This window comes from Rattus norvegicus, chromosome X (genome assembly GCF_021556685.1).
Source record: "Rattus norvegicus strain SHRSP/BbbUtx chromosome X, alternate assembly SHRSP_T2T, whole genome shotgun sequence".
In the NCBI taxonomy this organism is placed as follows: Eukaryota; Metazoa; Chordata; class Mammalia; order Rodentia; family Muridae; genus Rattus; species Rattus norvegicus.
In genome coordinates, this window is record NC_141554.1 from 78,266,134 (window position 1) to 78,288,094 (window position 21,961).

The 21,961-nt window shown below is 41.9% G+C and overlaps 1 protein-coding gene across 10 annotated transcripts in view; it reads left to right on the plus strand.

Annotated features, from left to right (window-relative positions):
• The window catches only part of Pbdc1 (polysaccharide biosynthesis domain containing 1), a 217,252-nt gene that overhangs the window by 81,801 nt on the left and 113,490 nt on the right, over positions 1-21,961 (plus strand). For 6 of the 10 annotated variants that reach the window (XR_015646364.1, XR_015646366.1, XR_015646363.1 and 3 more), the window contains one exon: positions 20,304-20,504. The exons of the other annotated variants lie outside the window; for them this stretch is intronic. The gene's annotated coding sequence lies outside the window, so the exon portion shown is untranslated. The remainder of the gene's footprint in view (positions 1-20,303; positions 20,505-21,961) is intronic. 10 annotated transcript variants of the gene reach the window in all.

The following is a 21,961-nucleotide window of genomic DNA, read 5'->3' on the forward strand; positions in this document are numbered from 1 at the left end:
TTGGTGTTTTGTTCAGGAAATTTTCCCCAGTGCCCATGTGTAGGATGTTTTTCCCCAGTTTTTCTTCTATTAGTTTGAGTGTATCTGGTTTTATGTGGGGGGGGTCCTTGATCCACTTGGACTTGAGCTTTGTATAGGGCAAAGAGAATGGATCGATTTGCATTTTTGACATTCTGACCTCCAGTTGAACCAGCACCGATTTTTTGAAAATGCTTTTTTTCCACTGGATGGTTTTAGCTCCTTTTTCAAAGATCAAGTGACTATATGTGTGTGGGTTCATTCCTGGGTCTTCAATTCTGTTCCACTGATCTACCTGCCTGTCTCTGTACAAATACCATAGGGTTTCTATCACTATTGCTCTGTAATACTGCTTGAGGTCAGGGATAGTGATTCCCTCAGAAGTTCTTTTATTGTTGAGGATAGTTTTTCGATACCCTGGGATTTTTGTTATTCCAAATGAATTTGCAAATTGCTCTTTCTAACTCTATGAAGATTTGAGTAGGAATTTTGATAGGGGTTGCATTGAATCTGCAGATAACTTTTGGCAAAATGGCCATTTTTACTATATTAATCTTGCCAATCCATGAGCATGGGAGGTTTTTCCATCTTCTGAGATCTTATTCAATTTCTTTTTTCAGAGTCTTGAAGTTCTTGTCATATAGATCTTTCACTTCCTTGGTTAGAGCCACACTTAGTTATTTTATGTTATTTGTGACTACTGTGAATGTTGTCACTTCCCTAATTTCTTTCTCAGCTTGTTTGTCCTTTGAGTAGAGGAAGGCTACTGATTTGTTTGAGTTAATTTTATACCCAGTCACTTTGCTGAAGTTGTTTATCAGGTCTAGTAGTTCTCTGTTAGAACTTTTGGGGTCATTTAAGTATACTATCATATCATCTGCAAGTAGTGATAATCTGACTTCTTCCATTCCAATTTGTATCCGTTTGATCTCCTTTTGTAGTCTGATTGCTCTGGTTAGGACTTTGAATACTGTGTTGAATAGGTAAAAAGAGAGTAGCTAGTCCCTGATTTTAGTGGGATTGCTTCAAGTTTCTCTCCATTTAGTTTGATGTTGCCTACTGGTTCGCTGTATATTGCTTTTACTTTGTTTAGCTATGGGCCTTGATTTCCTGATCTTTCCAAGACTTTTACCATGAAGGGGTGTTGAGTTTTGTCAAATGCTTTCTTAGCATCTACTGAGATGATCATGTGTGGGTTTTTTTTTTTTTTTTTTTTGGTTTGAGTTTGTTTACGTAGTGGATTACATTGATGGATTTCCATATATAAAACTATCCCTGCATCACTGGTATGAAGCATACTTGATCATGATGGATGATGGTTTTGATGTGTTCTTGGATTTGGTTTGTGAGAATTTTATTGAGTATTTTTGAGTTGATATTCATAAGGGAAATTGGTCTGAAGTTTTCTTTCTTTGTTGGGTCTTTGTGTGGTTAGGTATAAGCAAAATTGTGGCTTCATAGAAGGAATAATTTGGATAGTATTGGTATTAGGTCTTCTATGAAGTTCTGATAGAAATCTCCACTAAACCCATCTGGTCCTGGGCTTTTTTTGTGATTGGGAGACTTTTATTAACTGTTTCTATTTCTTTAGGAATTATGGGACTGTTTAGATGGTTTATCTGATCCTGATTTAACTTTGGTAACTGGTATCTGTCTAGAAAATTGTTCATTTCATCCAGATTTTCCAGTTTTGTTGAATATAGTCTTTTGTAGTAGGATCTGAGTTTTTAAATTTCTTCAGATTCTATTGTTATGTCTCCCTTTTCATTTTCTGATTTTGTAAATTTGGATACTCTCTCTGTGCCCTCAGGTTAGTCTGGCTAAGGATTTATCTATCCTGTTGATTTTCTCAAAGAACGAGCTCCTGGTTTTGTTGATTCTTTGTGTAGTTCTTTTTGTTTCTATTTGGTTGCTTTTAGCCCTGAGTTTTATTTCCTGCCTTCTATTCCTCTTGGGTGTATTTGCTTATCTTTTTTTCTAGAGCTTTTAGGTGTGCTGTCAAGCTGCTAATGAATGCTCTCTCTTGTTTCTTTTCGGAGGCACTCAGAACTATGAGTTTTCCTCTTAGCACTTATTTCATTGTGTACCATAAGTTTGAGCATGTTCTGTCTTTATTTTCATTAAACTCGAAAAAGTCTTACTTTCTTTGTTTCTTCATTGACCAAGTTATCATTGAATAGAGTGTTGTTTAACTTCCACGTATTTGTGGGCTTTTTGTAGTTATTGTTGTTATTGAAGACCAGTCTTAGTCCATGGAGATCTGATAGGATGCATGGGGTTATTTCTATTTTCTTGCATCTGTTGAGGCCTGTTTGTGACTGACTATATGTTCAATTTTGAAGAAGGTACTATGAGATGCTGAGAAGAAGGTATATTCTTTTGTTTTAGGATGAAGTGTTCTATAGATATCTGTTAAATCCATTTCATTCATAACTTCTGTAAGTTTCACTGTTTAGTTTCTGTTTCCATGATCTGTCCATTGATGAGAGTGGGGCCTTGAAATCTCCCACTGTTATTGTGTGAGGTGCAATGTGGGCTTCGAGCTTTTCGTAAGGTTTCTTTTTTTTTAAATTTATTTAATACTTAATAATAATTCTTTGGTTTCCGGGCAAACATCCCCCTCCCCCCTCCCATTCCTTATGGGTGTTCCCCTCCCAACCCTCCCCCCATTGCTGTCCTCCCCCCAACAGTCTAGTTCACTGGGGGTTCAGTCTTAGCAGGACCCAGGGCTTCCCCTTCTACTGGTGCTCTTACTAGGATATTCATTGCTACCTATGAGGTCAGAGTCCAGGGTCAGTCCATGTTTGGTCTTTAGGTAGTGGCTTAGTCCCTGGAAGCTCTGGTTGGTTGGCATTGTTGTACATATGGGGTCTCGAGCCCCTTCAAGCTCTTCCAGTTCTTTCTCTGATTCCTTCAACGGGGGTCCTATTCTCAGTTGAGTGGTTTGCTGCTGGCATTCGCCTCTGTATTTGCTGTATTCTGGCTCTGTCTCTCAGGAGCGATCTACATCCGGGCTCCTGTCAGTCTGCACTTCTTTGCTTCATCCATCTTGTCTAATTGGGTGGCTGTATATGTATGGGCCACATGTGGGGCAAGCTCTGAATGGGTGTTCCTTCAGTCTCTGTTTTAATCTTTGCCTCTCTCTTCCCTTCCAAGGGTATTCGTGTTCCCCTTTTAGAGAAGGAGTGAAGCATTCACATTTTGATCATCCGTCTTGAGTTTCCTTTGCTCTAGGCATCTAGGGTAATTCAAGCATTTGGGCTAATAGCCACTTATCAGTGAGTGCATACCACGTATGTCTTTCTGTGATTGGGTTAACTCACTCAGGATGATATTTTCCAGTTCCAACCATTTGCCTACGAATTTCATAAAGCCGTTGTTTTTGATAGCTGAGTAATATTCCATTGTGTAGATGTACCACATTTTCTGTATCCATTCCTCTGTTGAAGGGCATCTGGGTTCTTTCAAGCTTCTGGCTATTATAAATAAGGCTGCTATGAACATAGTGGAGCACGTGTCTTTTTTATATGTTGGGGCATCTTTTGGGTATATGCCCAAGAGAGGTATAGCTGGATCCTCAGGCAGTTCAATGTCCAATTTTCTGAGGAACCTCCAGACTGATTTCCAGAATGGTTGTACCAGTCTGCAATCCCACCAACAATGGAGGACTGTTCCTCTTTCTCCGCATCCTCGCCAGCATCTGCTGTCACCTGAGTTTTTGATCTTAGCCATTCTCACTGGTGTGAGGTGAAATCTCAGGGTTGTTTTGATTTGCATTTCCCTTATGACTAAAGATGTTGAACATTTCTTTAGGTGTTTCTCAGCCATTCGGCATTCCTCAGCTGTGAATTCTTTGTTAAGCTCTGGACCCCATTTTTTAATAGGGTTATTTGTCTCCCTGCGGTCTAACTTCTTGAGTTCTTTGTACATTTTGGATATAAGGCCTCTATCTGTTGTAGGATTGGTAAAGATCTTTTCCCAATCTGTTGGTTGCCGATTTGTCCTAACCACAGTGTCCTTTGCCTTACAGAAGCTTTGCAGTTTTATGAGATCCCATTTGTCGATTCTTGATCTTAGAGCATAAGCCATTGGTGTTTTGTTCAGGAAATTTTTTCCAGTGCCCATGTGTTCCAGATGCTTCCCTAGTTTTTCTTCTATTAGTTTGAGTGTATCAGATTTGATGTGGAGGTCCTTGATCCACTTGGACTTAAGCTTTGTACAGGGTGATAAGCATGGATCAATCTGCATTCTTATACATGTTGACCTCCAGTTGAACCAGCACCATTTGCTGAAAAATGCTATCTTTTTTCCATTGGATGGTTTTGGCTCCTTTGTCAAAAATCAAGTGACCATAGGTGTGTGGGTTCATATCTGGGTCTTCAATTCTATTCCATTGGTCTATCTGTCTGTCTCTGTACCAATACCATGCAGTTTTTATCACTATTGCTCTGTAATACTGCTTGAGTTCAGGGATAGTGATTCCCCCTGAAGTCCTCTTATTGTTGAGGATAGCTTTAGCTATCCTGGGTTTCTTGTTATTCCAGATGAATTTGCACATTGTTCTGTCTAACTCTTTGAAGAATTGGATTGGTATTTTGATGGGGATTGCATTGAATCTGTAGATCGCTTTTGGCAAAATGGCCATTTTTACTATATTAATCCTGCCAATCCATGAGCATGGGAGATCTTTCCATCTTCTGAGGTCTTCTTCAATTTCTTTCTTCAGTGTCTTGAAGTTCTTATTGTACAGATCTTTTACTTGCTTGGTTAAAGTCACACCGAGGTACTTTATATTATTTGGGTCTATTATGAAGGGTGTCGTTTCCCTAATTCCTTTCTCGGTTTGTTTTTCTTTTGTGCAGAGGAAGGCTACTGATTTATTTGAGTTAATTTTATACCCAGCCAGTTTGCTGAAGTTGTTTATCAGCTTTAGTAGTTCTCTGGTGGAACTTTTGGGATCACTTAAAAAAACTATCATATCATCTGCAAATAGTGATATTTTGACTTCTTCTTTTCCCGATCTGTATCCCCTTGACCTCCTTTTGTTGTCTGATTGCTCTGGCTAGAACTTCAAGAACTATATTGAATAAGTAGGGAGAGAGTGGGCAGCCTTGTCTAGTCCGTGATTTTAGTGGGATTGCTTCAAGTTTCTCTCCATTTAGTTTAATGTTAGCAACTGGTTTGCTGTATATGGCTTTTACTATGTTTAGGTATGGGCCTTGAATTCCTATTCTTTCCAGGACTTTTATCATGAAGGGGTGTTGAATTTTGTCAAATGCTTTCTCAGCATCTAATGAAATGATCATGTGGTTTTGTTCTTTCAGATGGTTTATATAATGGATCACGTTGACGGTTTTCCATATATTAAACCATCCCTGCATGCCTGGGATGAAGCCTACTTGATCATGGTGGATGATTGTTTTGATGTGCTCTTGGATTCGGTTTGCCAGAATTTTATTGAGTATTTTTGCGTCGATATTCATAAGGGAAATTGGTCTGAAGTTCTCTTTCTTTGTTGGGTCTTTGTGTGGTTTAGGTATAAGAGTAATTGTGGCTTCATAGAAGGAATTCGGGAGTGATCCATCTGTTTCAATTTTGTGGAATAGTTTGGATAATATTGGTATGAGGTCTTCTATGAAGGTTTGATAGAATTCTGCACTAAACCCGTCTGGACCTGGGCTCTTTTTGGTTGGGAGACCTTTAATGACTGCTTCTATTTCCTTAGGAGTTATGGGGTTGTTTAACTGGTTTATCTCTTCCTGATTTAACTTCGGTACCTGGTATTTGTCTAGGAAATTGTCCATTTCCTGTAGAATTTCAAGTTTTGTTGAATATAGGCTTTTATAGTAAGATCTGATGATTTTTTGAATTTCCTCTGAATCTGTAGTTATGTCTCCCTTTTCATTTCTGATTTTGTTAATTTGGACACACTCTCTGGGTCCTCTCGTTAGTCTGGCTAAGGGTTTATCTATCTTGCTGATTTTCTCAAAGAACCAACTTTTGGTTCTGTTGATTCTTTCTATGGTCCTTTTTGTTTCCACTTAGTTGATTTCAGCTCTGAGTTTGATTATTTCCTGCCTTCTACTCCTCCTGGGTGTATTTGCTTCTTTTTCCTCTAGAGCTTTTAGGTGTGCTGTCAAGCTGCTGACATATGCTCTTTCCTGTTTCTTTCTGCAGGCACACAGCGCTATGAGTTTTCCTCTTAGCACAGCTTTCATTGTGTCCCATAAGTTTGGGTATGTTGTATCTTCATTTTCATTAAATTCTAAAAAGTCTTTAATTTCTTTCTTTATTTCTTCCTTGACCAGGTTATCATTGAGTAGAGCATTGTTCAATTTCCACATATATGTGGGCATTCTTCCCTTATTGTTATTGAAGACCAGTTTTAGGCATTGGTGGTCTGATAGCACGCATGGGATTATTTCTATCTTTCTGTACCTGTTGAGGCCCGTTTTTTGACCAACTATATGGTCAGTTTTGGAGAAAGTACCATGAGGAGCTGAGAAGAAGGTATATCCTTTTGCTTTAGGATAGAGTGTTCTATAAATATCCGTTAAGTCCATTTGGCTCATGACTTCTCTTAGTCTGTCGACATCACTGTTTAATTTCTGTTTCCATGATCTGTCCATTGATGAGAGTGGGGTGTTGAAATCTCCCACTATTATTGTGTGAGGTGCAATGTGTGTTTTGAGCTTTAGTAAGGTTTCTTTTACGTATGTAGGTGCCCTTGTATTTGGGGCATAGATATTTAGGATTGAGAGTTCATCTTGGTGTATTTTTCCTTTGATGAATATGAAGTGTCCTTCCTTATCTTTTTTGATGACTTTTAGTTGGAAATTGATTTTATTTGATATTAGAATGGCTACTCCAGCTTGCTTCTTCTGACCATTTGCTTGGAAAGTTGTTTTCCAGCCTTTCTCTCTGAGGTAGTGTCTGTCTTTGTCTCTGAGGTGTGTTTCCTGTAGGCAGCAGAATGCAGGGTCCTCGTTGCGTATCCAGTTTGTTAATCTATGTCTTTTTATTGGGGAGTTGAGGCCATTGATGTTGAGAGATATTAAGGAATAGTGATTATTGCTTCCTGTTATATTCATACTTGGATGTGAGATTATGTTTGTGTGCTTTTCTTCTCTTTGTTTTGTTGCCAAGATGATTAGTTTATTGCTTCTTCTAGGGTATAGCTTGCCTCCTTATGTTGGGCTTTACCCTTTATTATCCTTTGTAGTGCTGGATTTGTAGAAAGATATTGTGTAAATTTGGTTTTGTCATGGAATATCTTGGTTTCTCCATCTATGTTAATTGAGAGTTTTGCAGGATGCAGTAACCTGGGCTGGCATTTGTGTTCTCTTAGGGTCTGTATGACATCAGTCCAGGATCTTCTGGCCTTCATAGTTTCTGGCGAAAAGTCTGGTGTGATTCTGATAGGTCTGCCTTTATATGTTACTTGACCTTTTTCCCTTACTGCTTTTAATATTCTTTCTTTATTTTGTGCATTTGGTGTTTTGACTATTATGTGGCGGGAGGTGTTTCTTTTCTGGTCCAATCCATTTGGAGTTCTGTAGGCTTCTTGTATGCCCATGGGTATCTCTTTTTCTAGGTTAGGGAAGTTTTCTTCTATGATTTTGTTGAAGATATTTACTGGTCCTTTGAGCTGGGAGTCTTCACTCTCTTCTATACCTATTATCCTTAGGTTTGATCTTCTCATTGAGTCCTGGATTTCCTGTATGTTTTGGACCAGTAGCTATTTCTGCTTTACATTATCTTTGACAGTTGAGTCAATGATTTCTATGGAATCTTCTGCTCCTGAGATTCTCTCTTCCATCTCTTGTATTCTGTTGGTGAAGCTTGTATCTACAGCTCCTTGTCTCTTCTTTTGGTTTTCTATATCCAGGGTTGTTTCCATGTGTTCTTTCTTGATTGCTTCTATTTCCATTTTTAATTCCTTCAACTGTTTGATTGTGTTTTCCTGGAATTCTTTCAGGGATTTTTGTGTCTCCTCTCTATGGGTTTCTACTTGTTTATTTATGTTTTCCTGGAATACTTTCAGGCATTTTTGCGATTCCTCTCTGTAGGCTTCTACTTGTTCTCTAAGGGATTTCTTCACGTCTTTCTTGAAGTCCTCCAGCATCATGATCAAATATGATTTTGAAACTAGATCTTGCTTCTCTGGTGTGTTTGGATATTCCATGTTTGTTTTGGTGGGAGAATTGGGCTCCGATGATGCCATGTAGTCTTGGTTTCTGTTGCTTGGGTTCCTGCGCTTGCCTCTCACCATCAGATTATCTCTAGTGTTACTTTGTTCCGCTATTTCTGACAGTGGCTAGACTGTCCTATAAGCCTGTGTGTCAGGAGTGCTGTAGACCTGCCCTCCCGTTTTCTTTCAGCCAGTTATGGGGACAGAGTGTTCAGCTTTCGGGCGTGTAGTTTCTCCTCTCTACAGGTCTTCAGCTGTTCCTATGGGCCTGTGTCCTGAGATCACCAGGCAGGTCACTTGCAGCAGAAAAGTTGGTCCTACCTGTGGTCCCGAAGCTCAAGTTTGCTCTCGGGGTGCTGCCCACGAGCTCTCCGCGGTGGCAGCAACCAGGAAGATCTGCGCCGCCCTTTCCGGGAGCTTCAGTGCACCAGGTTTCCAGATGGCGTTTGGTGTTTTCCTCTGGCATCCGAGATGTGTGTGCAGAGTGTAGTCTCTTCTGGTTTCCCAGGCGTGTCTGCTTCTCTGAAAGTTTAGCTCTTTCTCCCACGGGATTTGGGTGCAGAGAACTGTTTATCCGGTCTGTTTCCTTCAGGTTCCGGCGGTGTCTCAGGCGCAGGGGTCCTGCCGCTCCTGGGACCTCCCCCACGGGAACCCAGAGGCCTTATACAGTTTCCTCTTGGGCCAGGGATGTGGGCAGGGGTGAGCAGTGTTGGTGGTCTCCTCCGCTCTGCAGCCTCGGGAGTGCCCACCTGACCAGGCGGTGAGGTCTCTCTCCCACGGGGTTTGGGAGCAGAGAGCTGCTGCGGGCCGGGATTCGCGGGTGTAGTAAGGTTTCTTTTATGAATGTAAGCACCCTTTCATTTTTAGCATAGATATTCCGGATTGAGTGTTCCTTTTGGTGGATTTTTTTCTTTGATGAATATGAAGTGTCCTTCATTATCTTTGTTGATTACTTTTGGTTGAGTATAGATTTTATTCGATATTAGAATGGCTACTCCAGCTAGTTTCTTTAGAACATTTGCTGGAAAATTGTTTTCCAGCCTTTTACTCTGAGGAAGTGTCTGTCTTTATCACTGAGGTATGTTTCCTGTATGCAACAAAATGCTGGGTCCTATTTCCATATCCTGTCTGTTAGTCTATGTCTTTTTATTGGGGAATTGAGTCCATTGATGTTGAGAGATATTAAAGAATAGTGATTGTTGTTTCCCTAATTTGTTGTTAGAGGTGGAATTATGTTTATGTGTCTCTCTTCTTTTGGGTTCCTTGCAAAGAAATGACTTTCTTGCTTTTTGTATGGGGTAGTTTCCCTCCTTGTGTTGGAGTTTTCCATCTATTATACTTGTAGGGCTAGATTCGTGGAAAGATATTGTCTAAATTTGGTTTTGTAATGAAATATATTGATTTCTCCATCTATGTTGAGAGTTTTTGTATACAGTAACCTGGGCTGGCATTTTTGTTCTTTTAGGGTCTGTATGACATCTGTCCAGGATCTTCTGGCTTTCATAGTCTCTGGTGAGAAGTCTGGTGTAATTCTGATAGGTCTGCCTTCATATGTTACTTGACCTTTTTCCCTCACTGTTTTTAATATTCTTTCTTTGTTTTGTGCATTTAGTGTTTTGACTATTATGTGACGGGAGGAATTTTTTTCTGGTCCAATCTATTTAGAGTTCTGTTGGCTTCTTGTATGTTTATGGGCATCTCTTTCTTTAGGTTAGGAAAGTTTTCTTCCTTAATTTTGTTGAAGATATTTACTGGCCCTTTAAATTGGGAGTCTTCACTTTCTTCAATACCTTTTATCCTTAGGTTTGATCTTCTCATTGTGTCCTGGATTTCCTGTATGTTTTGGTTTAGGTGCTCTTTGCCTTTACATTATCTTTGATGGTTTTGTTGATTTTTCTATTGTATCTTCTGCCCCTGAGATTCTCTCTTCTATCTCTTGTATTCTGTTGGTGATGCTCGTGTCTATGACTCCTGATCTCTTTCCTGGGCTTTCTATCTCCAGGGTTTTCTACCTTTGTGCTTTCTTTATTGTTTCTATTTCCATTTTTAAATCCTGGATTGTTTTGTTCAATTCCTTCACCTGTTTTGTTGTATTTTCCTATAATTCTTTAAGGGATTTTTGTGTTTCCTCCTTAAGGGCTTCTACTTGTTTACCTATGTTCTCCTGTATTTTTTTTTTTTTTATTAACTTGAGTATTTCTTATATACATTTCGAGTGTTATTCCCTTTCCCGGTTTCCGGGCAAACATCCCCCTCCCCCCTCCCCTTCCTTATGGGTGTTCCCCTCCCAACCCTCCCACCATTGCCACCCTCCCCCCATAGACTAGTTCACTGGGGGTTCAGTCTTAGCAGGACCCAGGGCTTCCCCTTCCACTGGTGCTCTTACTAGGATATTCATTGCTACCTATGGGGTCAGAGTCCAGGGTCAGTCCATGTATAGTCTTTAGGTAGTGGCTTAGTCCCTGGAAGCTCTGGTTGCTTGGCATTGTTGTACTTTTGGGGTCTCGAGCCCCTTCAAGCTCTTCCAGTTCTTTCTCTGATTCCTTCAATAGGGGACCTATTCTCAGTTCAGTGGTTTGCTGCTGGCATTCGCCTCTGTATTTGCTGTATTCTGGCTGTGTCTCTCAGGAGCGATCTACATCCGGCTCCTGTCGGTCTGCACTTCTTTGCTTCATCCATCTAGTCCAATTGGGTGGCTGTATATGTATGGGCCAAATGTGGGACAGGCTCTGAATGGGTGTTCCTTCAGTCTCTGTTTTAATCTTTGCCTCTCCCTTCCCTGCCAAGGGTATTCTTTTTCCTCATTTAAAGAAGGAGTGAAGCATTCACATTTTGATCATCCGTCTTGAGTTTCGTTTGTTCTAGGGATCTAGGGTAATTCAAGCATTTGGGCTAATAGCCACTTATCAATGAGTGCATACCATGTATGTCTTTCTGTGATTGGGTTAGTTCACTCAGGATGATATTTTCCAGTTCCAACCATTTGCCTACGAATTTCATAAACTCGTTGTTTTTGATAGCTGAGTAGTATTCCATTGTGTAGATGTACCACATTTTCTGTATCCATTCCTCTGTTGAAGGGCATCTGGGTTCTTTCCATTTTCTGGCTATTATAAATAAGGCTGCGATGAACATAGTGGAGCACGTGTCTCTTTTATATGTTGAGGCATCTTTTGGGTATATGCCCAAGAGAGGTATAGCTGGATCCTCAGGCAGTTCAATGTCCAATTTTCTGAGGAACCTCCAGACTGATTTCCAGAATGGTTTTACCAGTCTGCAATCCCACCAACAATGGAGGAGTGTTCCTCTTTCTCCACATCCTCGCCAGCATCTGCTGTCACCTGAGTTTTTGATCTTAGCCATTCTCACTGGTGTGAGGTGAAATCTCAGGGTTGTTTTGATTTGCATTTCCCTTATGACTAAAGATGTTGAACATTTCTTTAGGTGTTTCTCAGCCATTTGGCATTCCTCAGCTGTGAATTCTTTGTTTAGCTCTGAACCCCATTTTTTAATAGGGTTATTTGTTTCCCTGCGGTCTAACTTCTTGAGTTCTTTGTATATTTTGGATATAAGGCCTCTATCTGTTGTAGGGTTGGTAAAGATCTTTTCCCAATCTGTTGGTTGCCGTTTTGTCCTAACCACAGTGTCCTTTGCCTTACAGAAGCTTTGCAGTTTTATGAGATCCCATTTGTCAATTCTTGATCTTAGAGCATAAGCCATTGGTGTTTTGTTCAGGAAATTTTTTCCAGTGCCCATGTGTTCCAGATGCTTCCCTAGTTTTTCTTCTATTAGTTTGAGTGTGTCTGGTTTGATGTGGAGGTCCTTGATCCACTTCGACTTAAGCTTTGTACAGGGTGATAAGCATGGATCGATCTGCATTCTTCTACATGTTGCCCTCCAGTTGAACCAGCACCATTTGCTGAAAATGCTATCTTTTTTCCATTGGATGGTTTTGGCTCCTTTGTCAAAAATCAAGTGACCATAGGTGTGTGGGTTCATTTCTGGGTCTTCAATTCTATTCCATTGGTCTATCTGTCTGTCTCTGTACCAATACCATGCAGTTTTTATCACTATTGCTCTGTAATACTGCTTGAGTTCAGGGATAGTGATTCCCCCTGAAGTCCTTTTATTGTTGAGGATAGCTTTAGCTATCCTGGGTTTTTTGTTATTCCAGATGAATTTGCAAATTGTTCTGTCTAACTCTTTGAAGAATTGGATTGGTATTTTGATGGGGATTGCATTGAATCTGTAGATTGCTTTTGGTAAAATGGCCATTTTTACTATATTAATCCTGCCAATCCATGAGCATGGGAGATCTTTCCATCTTCTGAGGTCTTCTTCAATTTCTTTCTTCAGTGTCTTGAAGTTCTTATTGTACAGATCTTTTACTTGCTTGGTTAAAGTCACACCGAGGTACTTTATATTATTTGGGTCTATTATGAAGGGTGTCGTTTCCCTAATTTCTTTCTCGGCTTGTTTCTCTTTTGTATAGAGGAAGGCAACTGATTTATTTGAGTTAATTTTATACCCAGCCACTTTGCTGAAGTTGTTTATCAGCTTTAGTAGTTCTCTGGTGGAACTTTTGGGATCACTTAAATATACTATCATATCATCTGCAAATAGTGATATTTTGACCTCTTCTTTTCCGATCTGTATCCCTTTGATCTCCTTTTGTTGTCTGATTGCTCTGGCTAGAACTTCAAGAACTATATTGAATAAGTAGGGAGAGAGTGGGCAGCCTTGTCTAGTCCGTGATTTTAGTGGGATTGCTTCAAGTTTCTCTCCATTTAGTTTAATGTTAGCAACTGGTTTGCTGTATATGGCTTTTACTATGTTTAGGTATGGGCCTTGAATTCCTATTCTTTCCAGGACTTTTATCATGAAGGGGTGTTGAATTTTGTCAAATGCTTTCTCAGCATCTAATGAAATGATCATGTGGTTCTGTTCTTTCAGTTTGTTTATATAATGGATCACGTTGATGGTTTTCCGTATATTAAACCATCCCTGCATGCCTGGGATGAAGCCTACTTGATCATGGTGGATGATTGTTTTGATGTGCTCTTGAATTCGGTTTGCCAGAATTTTATTGAGTATTTTTGCGTCGATATTCATAAGGGAAATTGGTCTGAAGTTCTCTTTCTTTGTTGTGTCTTTGTGTGGTTTAGGTATAAGAGTAATTGTAGATTCGTAGAAGGAATTCGGTAGGGCTCCATCTGTTTCAATTTTGTGGAATAGTTTGGATAATATTGGTATGAGGTCTTCTATGAAGGTTTGATAGAATTCTGCACTAAACCCATCTGGACGTGGGCTCTTTTTGGTTGGGAGACCTTTAATGACTGCTTCTATTTCCTTAGGAGTTATGGGGTTGTTTAACTGGTTTATCTGTTCCTGATTTAACTTTGATACCTGGTATCTGTCTAGGAAATTGTCCATTTCCTGAAGATTTTCAAATTTTGTTGAATATAGGTTTTTATAGTAAGATCTGATGATTTTTTGAATTTCCTCTGAATCTGTAGTTATGTCTCCCTTTTCATTTCTGATTTTGTTAATTTGGACGCACTCTCTGTGTCCTCTCGTTAGTCTGGCTAAGGGTTTATCTATCTTGTTGATTTTCTCAAAGAACCAACTTTTGGTCCTGTTGATTCTTTCTATGGTCCTTTTTGTTTCTACTTGGTTGATTTCAGCTCTGAGTTTGATTATTTCCTGCCTTCTACTCCTCCTGGGTGTATTTGCTTCTTTTTGTTCTAGAGCTTTTAGGTGTGCTGTCAAGCTGCTGACATATGCTCTTTCCTGTTTCTTTCTGCAGGCACTCAGCGCTATGAGTTTTCCTCTTAGCACAGCTTTCATTGTGTCCCATAAGTTTGAGTATGTTGTATCTTCATTTTCATTAAATTCTAAAAAGTTTTTAATTTCTTTCTTTATTTCTTCCTTGACCAGGTTATCATTGAGTAGAGCATTGTTCAATTTCCACGTATATGTGGGCATTCTTCCCTTATTGTTATTGAAGACCAGTTTTAGGCCGTGGTGGTCCGATAGCACGCATGGGATTATTTCTATCTTTCTGTACCTGTTGAGGCCCGTTTTTTGACCAATTATATGGTCAATTTTGGAGAAAGTACCATGAGGAGCTGAGAAGAAGGTATGTCCTTTTGCTTTAGGATAGAATGTTCTATAAATATCCGTTAAGTCCATTTGGCTCATGACTTCTCTTAGTCTGTCGACATCTCTGTTTAATTTCTGTTTCCATGATCTGTCCATTGATGAGAGTGGGGTGTTGAAATCTCCCACTATTATTGTGTGAGGTGCAATGTGTGTTTTGAGCTTTAGTAAGGTTTCTTTTACGTATGTAGGTGCCCTTGTATTTGGGGCATAGATATTTAGGATTGAGAGTTCATCTTGGTGGATTTTTCCTTTGATGAATATGAAGTGTCCTTCCTTATCTTTTTTGATGACTTTTAGTTGGAAATTGATTTTATTTGATATTAGAATGGCTACTCCAGCTTGCTTCTTCTGACCATTTGCTTGGAAAGTTGTTTTCCAGCCTTTCACTCTGAGGTAGTGTCTGTCTTTGTCTCTGAGGTGTGTTTCCTGTAGGCAGCAGAATGCAGGGTCCTCGTTGCGTATCCAGTTTGTTAATCTATGTCTTTTTATTGGGGAGTTGAGGCCATTGATATTGAGAGATATTAAGGAATAGTGATTATTGTTTCCCTTTATATTCATATTTGGATGTGAGGTTATGTTTGTGTGCTTTCATTCTCTTTGTTTTGTTGCCAAGACGATTAGTTTCTTGCTTCTTCTAGGGTATAGCTTGCCTCCTTATGTTGGGCTTTACCATTTATTATCCTTTGTAGTGCTGGATTTGTAGAAAGATATTGTGTAAATTTGGTTTTGTCATGGAATATCTTGGTTTCTCCATCAATGTTAATTGAGAGTTTTGCTGGATACAGTAACCTGGGCTGGCATTTGTGTTCTCTTAGGGTCTGTATGACATCAGTCCAGGATCTTCCGGCCTTCATAGTTTCTGGCGAGAAGTCTGGTGTGATTCTGATAGGTCTCCCTTTATATGTTACTTGACCTTTTTCCCTTACTGCTTTTAATATTCTTTCTTTATTTTGTGCGTTTGGTGTTTTGACAATTATGTGACGGGAGGTGTTTCTTTTCTGGTCCAATCTATTTGGAGTTCTGTAGGCTTCCTGTATGTCTATGGGTATCTCTTTTTTTAGGTTAGGGAAGTTTTCTTCTATGATTTTGTTGAAGATATTTACTGGTCCTTTGAGCTGGGAGTCTTCACTCTCTTCTATACCTATTATCCTTAGGTTTGATCTTCTCATTGAGTCCTGGATTTCCTGTATGTTTTGGACCAGTAGCTTTTTCCGCTTTACATTATCTTTGACAGTTGAGTCAATGATTTCTATGGAATCTTCTGCTCCTGAGATTCTCTCTTCCATCTCTTGTATTCTGTTGGTGAAGCTTGTATCTACAGCTCCTTGTCTCTTCTTTTGGTTTTCTATATCCAGGGTTGTTTCCATGTGTTCTTTCTTGATTGCTTCTATTTCCGTTTTTAATTCCTTCATCTGTTTGATTGTGTTTTCCTGGAATTCTTTCAGGGATTTTTGCCATTCCTCTCTGTAGGCCTCTACTTGTTTATTAATGATTTCCTGTGTTTCCCTAAGTGTGTTCATGTCTTTCTTGAAGTCCTCCAGCATCATGATCAAATATGATTTTGAAACTAGATCTTGCTTTTCTGGTGTGTTTGGATATTCCATGTTTGTTTTGGCGGGAGAATTGGGCTCCGATGATGGCATGCAGTCTTGGTTTCTGTTGCTTGGGTTCCTGCGCTTGCCTCTCGCCATCAGATTATCTCTAGTGTTACTTTGTTCTGCTATTTCTGACAGTGGCTAGACTGACCTATAAGCCTGTGTGTCAGGAGTGCTGTAGACCTGTTTTCCTCTCTTTCAGTCAGTTATGGGGACAGTGTGTTCTGCTTTCCGGCGTGTAGTTTTTCCTCTCTACAGGTCTTCAGCTGTTCCTGTGGGCCTGTGTCTTGAGTTCACCAGGCAGCTTTCTTGCAGCAGAAAAGTTGGTCTTACCTGTGGTCCCGAAGCTCAGGTTCGCTCGTGGGGTGCTGCCCAGGGGCTCTCTGCAGCGGCAGCAACCAGGAAGACCTGTGCCGCCCCTTCCGGGAGCTTCAGTGCACCAGGGTTCCAGATGGTCTTTGGCTTTTTCCTCTGGCGTCCGAGATGTGTGTGCAGGGAGCAGTCTCTTCTGGTTTCCCAGGCTTGTCTGCCTCTCTGAAGGTTTAGCTCTCCCTCCCACGGGATTTGGGTGCAGAGAACTGTTTATCCGGTCTGTTTCTTTCAGGTTCCGGCGGTGTCTCAGGCGCAGAAGTCCTGCCGCTCCTGGGCCCTCCCCCACGGGAGCCCAGAGGCCTTATACAGTTTCCTCTTGGGCCAGGGATGTGGGCAGGGGTGAGCAGTGTTGGTGGTCTCTTCCGCTCTGCAGCCTCAGGAGTGCCCACCTGACCAGGCGGTTGGGTCTCTCTCTCACCGGGTCTGGGAGCAGAGAGCTGCTGCGGGCCGGGATCCGCGGGTGTGGGACTTCCGGTAAACACAGATCGTGCCTCCTAGAGAAATTCTGCTTCCGTGTCCCAAGCTCACCAGGCAGCTTTCTTGCAGCAGAAAATTTGGTCTTACCTGTGGTCCCGAGGCTCAGGTTCGCTCGTGGGGTGCTGCCCAGGGGCTCTCTGCAGCGGCAGCAACCAGGAAGACCTGTGCCGCCCCTTCCGGGAGCTTCAGTGCACCAGGGTTCCAGATGGTCTTTGGCTTTTTCCTCTGGCGTCCGAGATGTGTGTGCAGGGAGCAGTCTCTTCTGGTTTCCCAGGCTTGTCTGCCTCTCTGAAGGTTTAGCTCTCCCTCCCACGGGATTTGGGTGCAGAGAACTCCTCCTGTATTTTTTTAAGGGAGTTATTTATGTCCTTCTTAAATTCCTCTATCATCATCATGAGATGTGATTTTAAATCCAAATCTTGCCTTTCTGGTATGTTGGGATATCCAATATTTGCTTTGGTGGCAAAACTGGGCTCTGGTGATGCCAAGTAGTCTTGGTTTCTGTTGCTTAGGTTGCCTTTCTGTCACCATCAAGTTGTCTCTGGTGTTTGCTTGTCTTGCTGTCTCTGACAATGCCTTGACCTTCCTGTAAGCCTGGGTGTCAGCACTTCCAAAGACCCGTTTTCTTTCAGCTGGATCTGGGAACAGATCCTTGGTTTGTGTGTTTTGAAGCCTCCAGGTGGGTCGCTTGGAGCAGGAGATTTGGTCTTATCTCTGCTCTCAGGTGTGTCAGTGCTTCAGGCGATGGCTTTCAGCTCTCTGCGTGCTAGCAGAAACAGGAAGGGTCCTGTCCCTGACTGCTCTAGGGTTCAGGTATGTGGGGGGCACTAGTCATGTTTTTCTTGGGCCTGGTATGTGAGCAGAAGTGGAGGTCTCCCCTGGGCTCTCAGGATTGTCAGTACTTCTGAGAGTCCAGCTCTCTCCCCCATGGGATTTGGATACAGCTGTGGGAGTGGTTCAGCTCTGGGCCAGGTAGAAACCCGGAGTGTCCTGTTCCAGATGACTTCTGCTTTTGTGTGTCCTCAGGCCACCAGGTGGGTCACTTGGAGCAGAAGAGTTGGTCTTACCTCTGCTCTCGGGAAAGCCTACAGGTATTCCTATGAATTTCATTTTCAATAAACTTTGCTGTTAGCATTGATAAAAAAAAGAAGGAAAACCTGTGTTGTATGAGAGAAGAAAAAGAAAGGGAAAGTGCAAGAAAGGAGAAGAATGAGGCAGAACTGAGCTAGAAAAAGATTATTCTTTTCATTTTATGTGTCTGTTTATGTGAATGTCCATGTGCATGCCAGTGCCTTCAAAGACCAGAGGGCATCATATCTCCTGGAGCTGGAGATACTGGCCACTGTGAGATACATAGGGTGGATGCTGGGAACCAAACTCTGCTCCTCTGCAAGTAGAGCAAGTGCTCCTGATTGGTGAACTCTCTCTTTATCCCTGGCCTGCTAAGTTGACATTCATTGTTAAATAAGTAAGGAATGAGTGTAGAGGAAAGACATAGATCTGTGTGGAGATACAGGATATGACCTACCTGATTACTGGATTCTAAGCAGTCTTGACTTTGCCACTGGGATCTCCTCCATGATGGGCTCTCTCTCTCTCTCTCTCTCTCTCTCTCTCTCTCTCTCTCTCTCTCTCGTCTCCTTTTTTTTTAAAAAAGTATTTAATTTTTTTTTTACGCTCCAGATTTTAACCCCCTCCTGGTCCACCCTCTGACTGTTCCACATCCCATACCTCCCTCATCCCTGTCTCCACAAGGATGTCCCCAGCCCCTAACCCCCACCACCCACACCTCCCTACTCCCTGGAGCATCCAGTCTCTTGAGGGTTAGGTGCATCTTCTCTGACTGAACCCAGACCCACCAGTCCTCTGCTGTATATGTGTTGGAGGCCTCATATCAGCTGGTGTATGCTGCCTGGTTGGTGATCCAGTGTCTGAGAGATCTCAGATGTACAGGATAGTTGAAACTGCTGGTCCTCCTACAGGGTGGCCCTCCCCAATTCAGCTTCTTCCAGCTTTCCCCTAATTCAACCACAGGGATCAGCAGTTTCTGTCCATTGGTTGGGTATAAATAGCTGCATTTGACTCTTTTTTCAGCTGCTTGTTGGGTCTTTTGGAGGGCAGTCATGATAGGCCCCTTTTGTGAGCATACCATAGCCTCAGTAATTGTGTCAGGTCTTGGGGCCTCCCCTTGAGCTGGATCCCACTTTGGGCGTTTCGCTGGACTTCTGTTTCCTCAGGCTCTTCTCCATCTCTGTCCCGCAGTTCTTTTTGACAGGAACAATTACGGGTCAGAGTTTTGACTGTCCCATAATTGGCCCATCCCTCACTTGATGCCCTGTCTTTCTACTGAAGGTGGTTTCCCCACTGTAGGGCATTTCATCTAAGGTCCCCCACTTTGAGTCCTAAGAGCGTCTCATCTCCCAGGTCTCTGGTACATTCTAGAGGGTCCCCTACCTCCTACCTCCCAAGGTGGCCTGTTTCCATTCTCTTTGCTTGCCTTCAGTGCTTCAGTCCTTTCCTCCAACCCAATACTTGATCATGTTTCCTTCTTCCCCTACCTGTCTCCTTTCCCACCCAGGACTTTCCCTCTCTCCCCTCTCCTTTTGAATGGCCAAATTATCAATGCCTTTCCAGACTGTGGATGCTGCTTCCTAGGCAGATGCTTGTTATGCTTCTGTGAACTGTTTGATTTCTGGCTGTGAATGCTGGCCCTAGTGCTATGCAGTTCTTCTAAATTTTCAGCATTGCCGATTGGAGTCTGTGAAAATTCCCATGTAGAGTTTGGTTCCCAGTAGGTTTTCAGTTTGCTGAATGTTGTGCACACCTGATATAAAGAGCCCTTTCCACAATTATGCAGTGTTTTGCTGGTCAGTTTTTAGCACATGGTCTGGCAACACTGGTCTGAATTTCTCTGAGAATTTGATTCCTAGGTTTTGAGTTACAGAGTGACTGATTCCCTGTCTTTACAAAATGACCATTAGTTGCCTAATTCTGAGCACCAAGGGGAAAGGGTTTTTTCTCAACCTTCTGCCTGCTGATTCTGCGCCTGCCTTTTGCTTGGCCCCTCTTCAGTTGTTCAAAGTCCGTTAGTGTTCTGATAGTTGTTCTGCAGGGTTTCTCAGGATTATTCCCTAGGAATTTTGGCAGACTATACCAGAGTGTCATCTGCCATCTTGAAAAGACAGCTCTTGTGGCCTACATTTACTTTGTAACACTTGCTTAAAATAGTTTAATATGTGGGTTTATTTATGTATAATAAAAAAAGGTAAATGAATTTATTTCAAATGATGCAATGATCTGTTAGTCCAAACTTTAATTCTTAATTTGAAATATTTATTTAAATTATGTAAAATAAATTATAAATGTACATACATTTTATATCTCTGTTTCCATATTCTGTCAGACCAGCTCTGTATTTATACCAAAGTTTTCATTAACACTTTCATATTTAGTAGGTTTGTCACTCATAATTCCTGTTTATGTTTCAGAACTGAACCATTATTTTTAAATGTGTCTTGTTGCAATTGAGATTTGGACATCATTATATAAAAATAGAATCCATATCATGTCACGCTACTTCTCAAAAGCAGTCAAGACTTTCGGTGATGTCTCCTGTGCCTACTAATAAGGAAAAACCTTTCTGTCCACATGGCTCCACCTAACTTCACTTCTAAAAAAGAACAATTGGTGTGAGTAATGGAATCTTTTCATGCTGTATTGGACCTCGTTGATGCTTTTCTTAGGCCACCTAATAGCTTATTCTGAAACAAACTGGCAACAGTGTCTTACAGACTTAAGAGTACATCTATTTAGTTGTTGCTGTTTCTGAGATATGCCCTCTCTATGTAGCTCTGGCTGTCATGAAACTCTCTTTGTAGACCAGACTGGCCTTGAAACCAGAGAGCTCCTCTTGTCTCTGTCTCCTGAGGACTGGGATGAAAGGTATATACTACCATGCTTGACCTTCTAAAATTTTTAAAATTAATTAATTTATTCACTTTATAACCCAATGTCAGCCCTTCCTCTCCTCCCATTCCGAGGGAATGCCCCCCATGTCATCTTCCTATACTAACACTACCCCCTTACCCACCCCTCAACTCCACCATTCCCCTAACCCCCCACCCCACCCCCACACATATCAAGTTGCTGCAGGACTAGGCACATTCTCTCTCACTGATGCCAACAAAGTCTGGCCTCATTTAGGGTCACAGGATCCACAGACAGGCAGGCAGGCAGGCAGCAGGCTCAGGGACAGCCCTTGCTCCAGTTATTGGGAGACCTGCATGGTGATCAAGCTGCTTATCTGCTACATAGGTGCAGGGGGCCTAGGTCCAGCCTGTGTATATTCATTTGTTGGTGATTCTTCTCTGGGAGCCCCCAAGGGTACAAATTAGTTGACTCTGTCGGTCTTCCTGTGGTATCCCTGACCTCTTAAGATCCCTCAACCCTTCTCTCAGCTCTTCCATAAGACTCCCTGAGCCCCATCTAATGTTTGGGTATGAGTCTCTGCATCTCTTTCCATTGGCTGCTGAGTAGAGCCTCTCAGAGAACAGTTATGCTAGGTTCCTGTCTGCAAACATAACAATGTATAATTAATACTGTCAGGGATTGGTCCTTGCCCATGGGGTGGGCCTTAAGTTGGGGCAGTCATTGGTTGGCCATTCCCTCAGTCTCCACTCCATCTTTCTCCCGGTTCATCTTTTAGGCAGGACACATTTTGGGTTGAAAGTTTTGTGTGTGAGTTACTACCCTTATTCCTCCACTGGAGCTGTCCCTGAGCCTGTTCCAGTCTGCCTGCCTGTCTGCCTGCCTGTCTGCCTGCCTGCCTGTCTGCCTGCCTGCCTGCCTATGGATCTTGAGGCCCTAAATGGACTGTCTTGTCTGGCCTCAGAAGGAAAGAATCCTCCAGGGAATCCTGCCTGGCTACAGAGACTGACTACTTCAGTATCCACATGTCCCACTGCTAGGAGTTTCAGCTAGAGTCATCACCATAGATTCTTTGTCCCACCCCCTGTCCAGAGTCTCTGGCACATCCTAGAGATCACCTCTCCCAATGCATCCACTGCCTATCTCCCTTAGCTCTCCCCACATATGATCCCCTCTACCCCACTCCTTTCCTTATCCCTTTTTCTACCCAGTTCCCTCC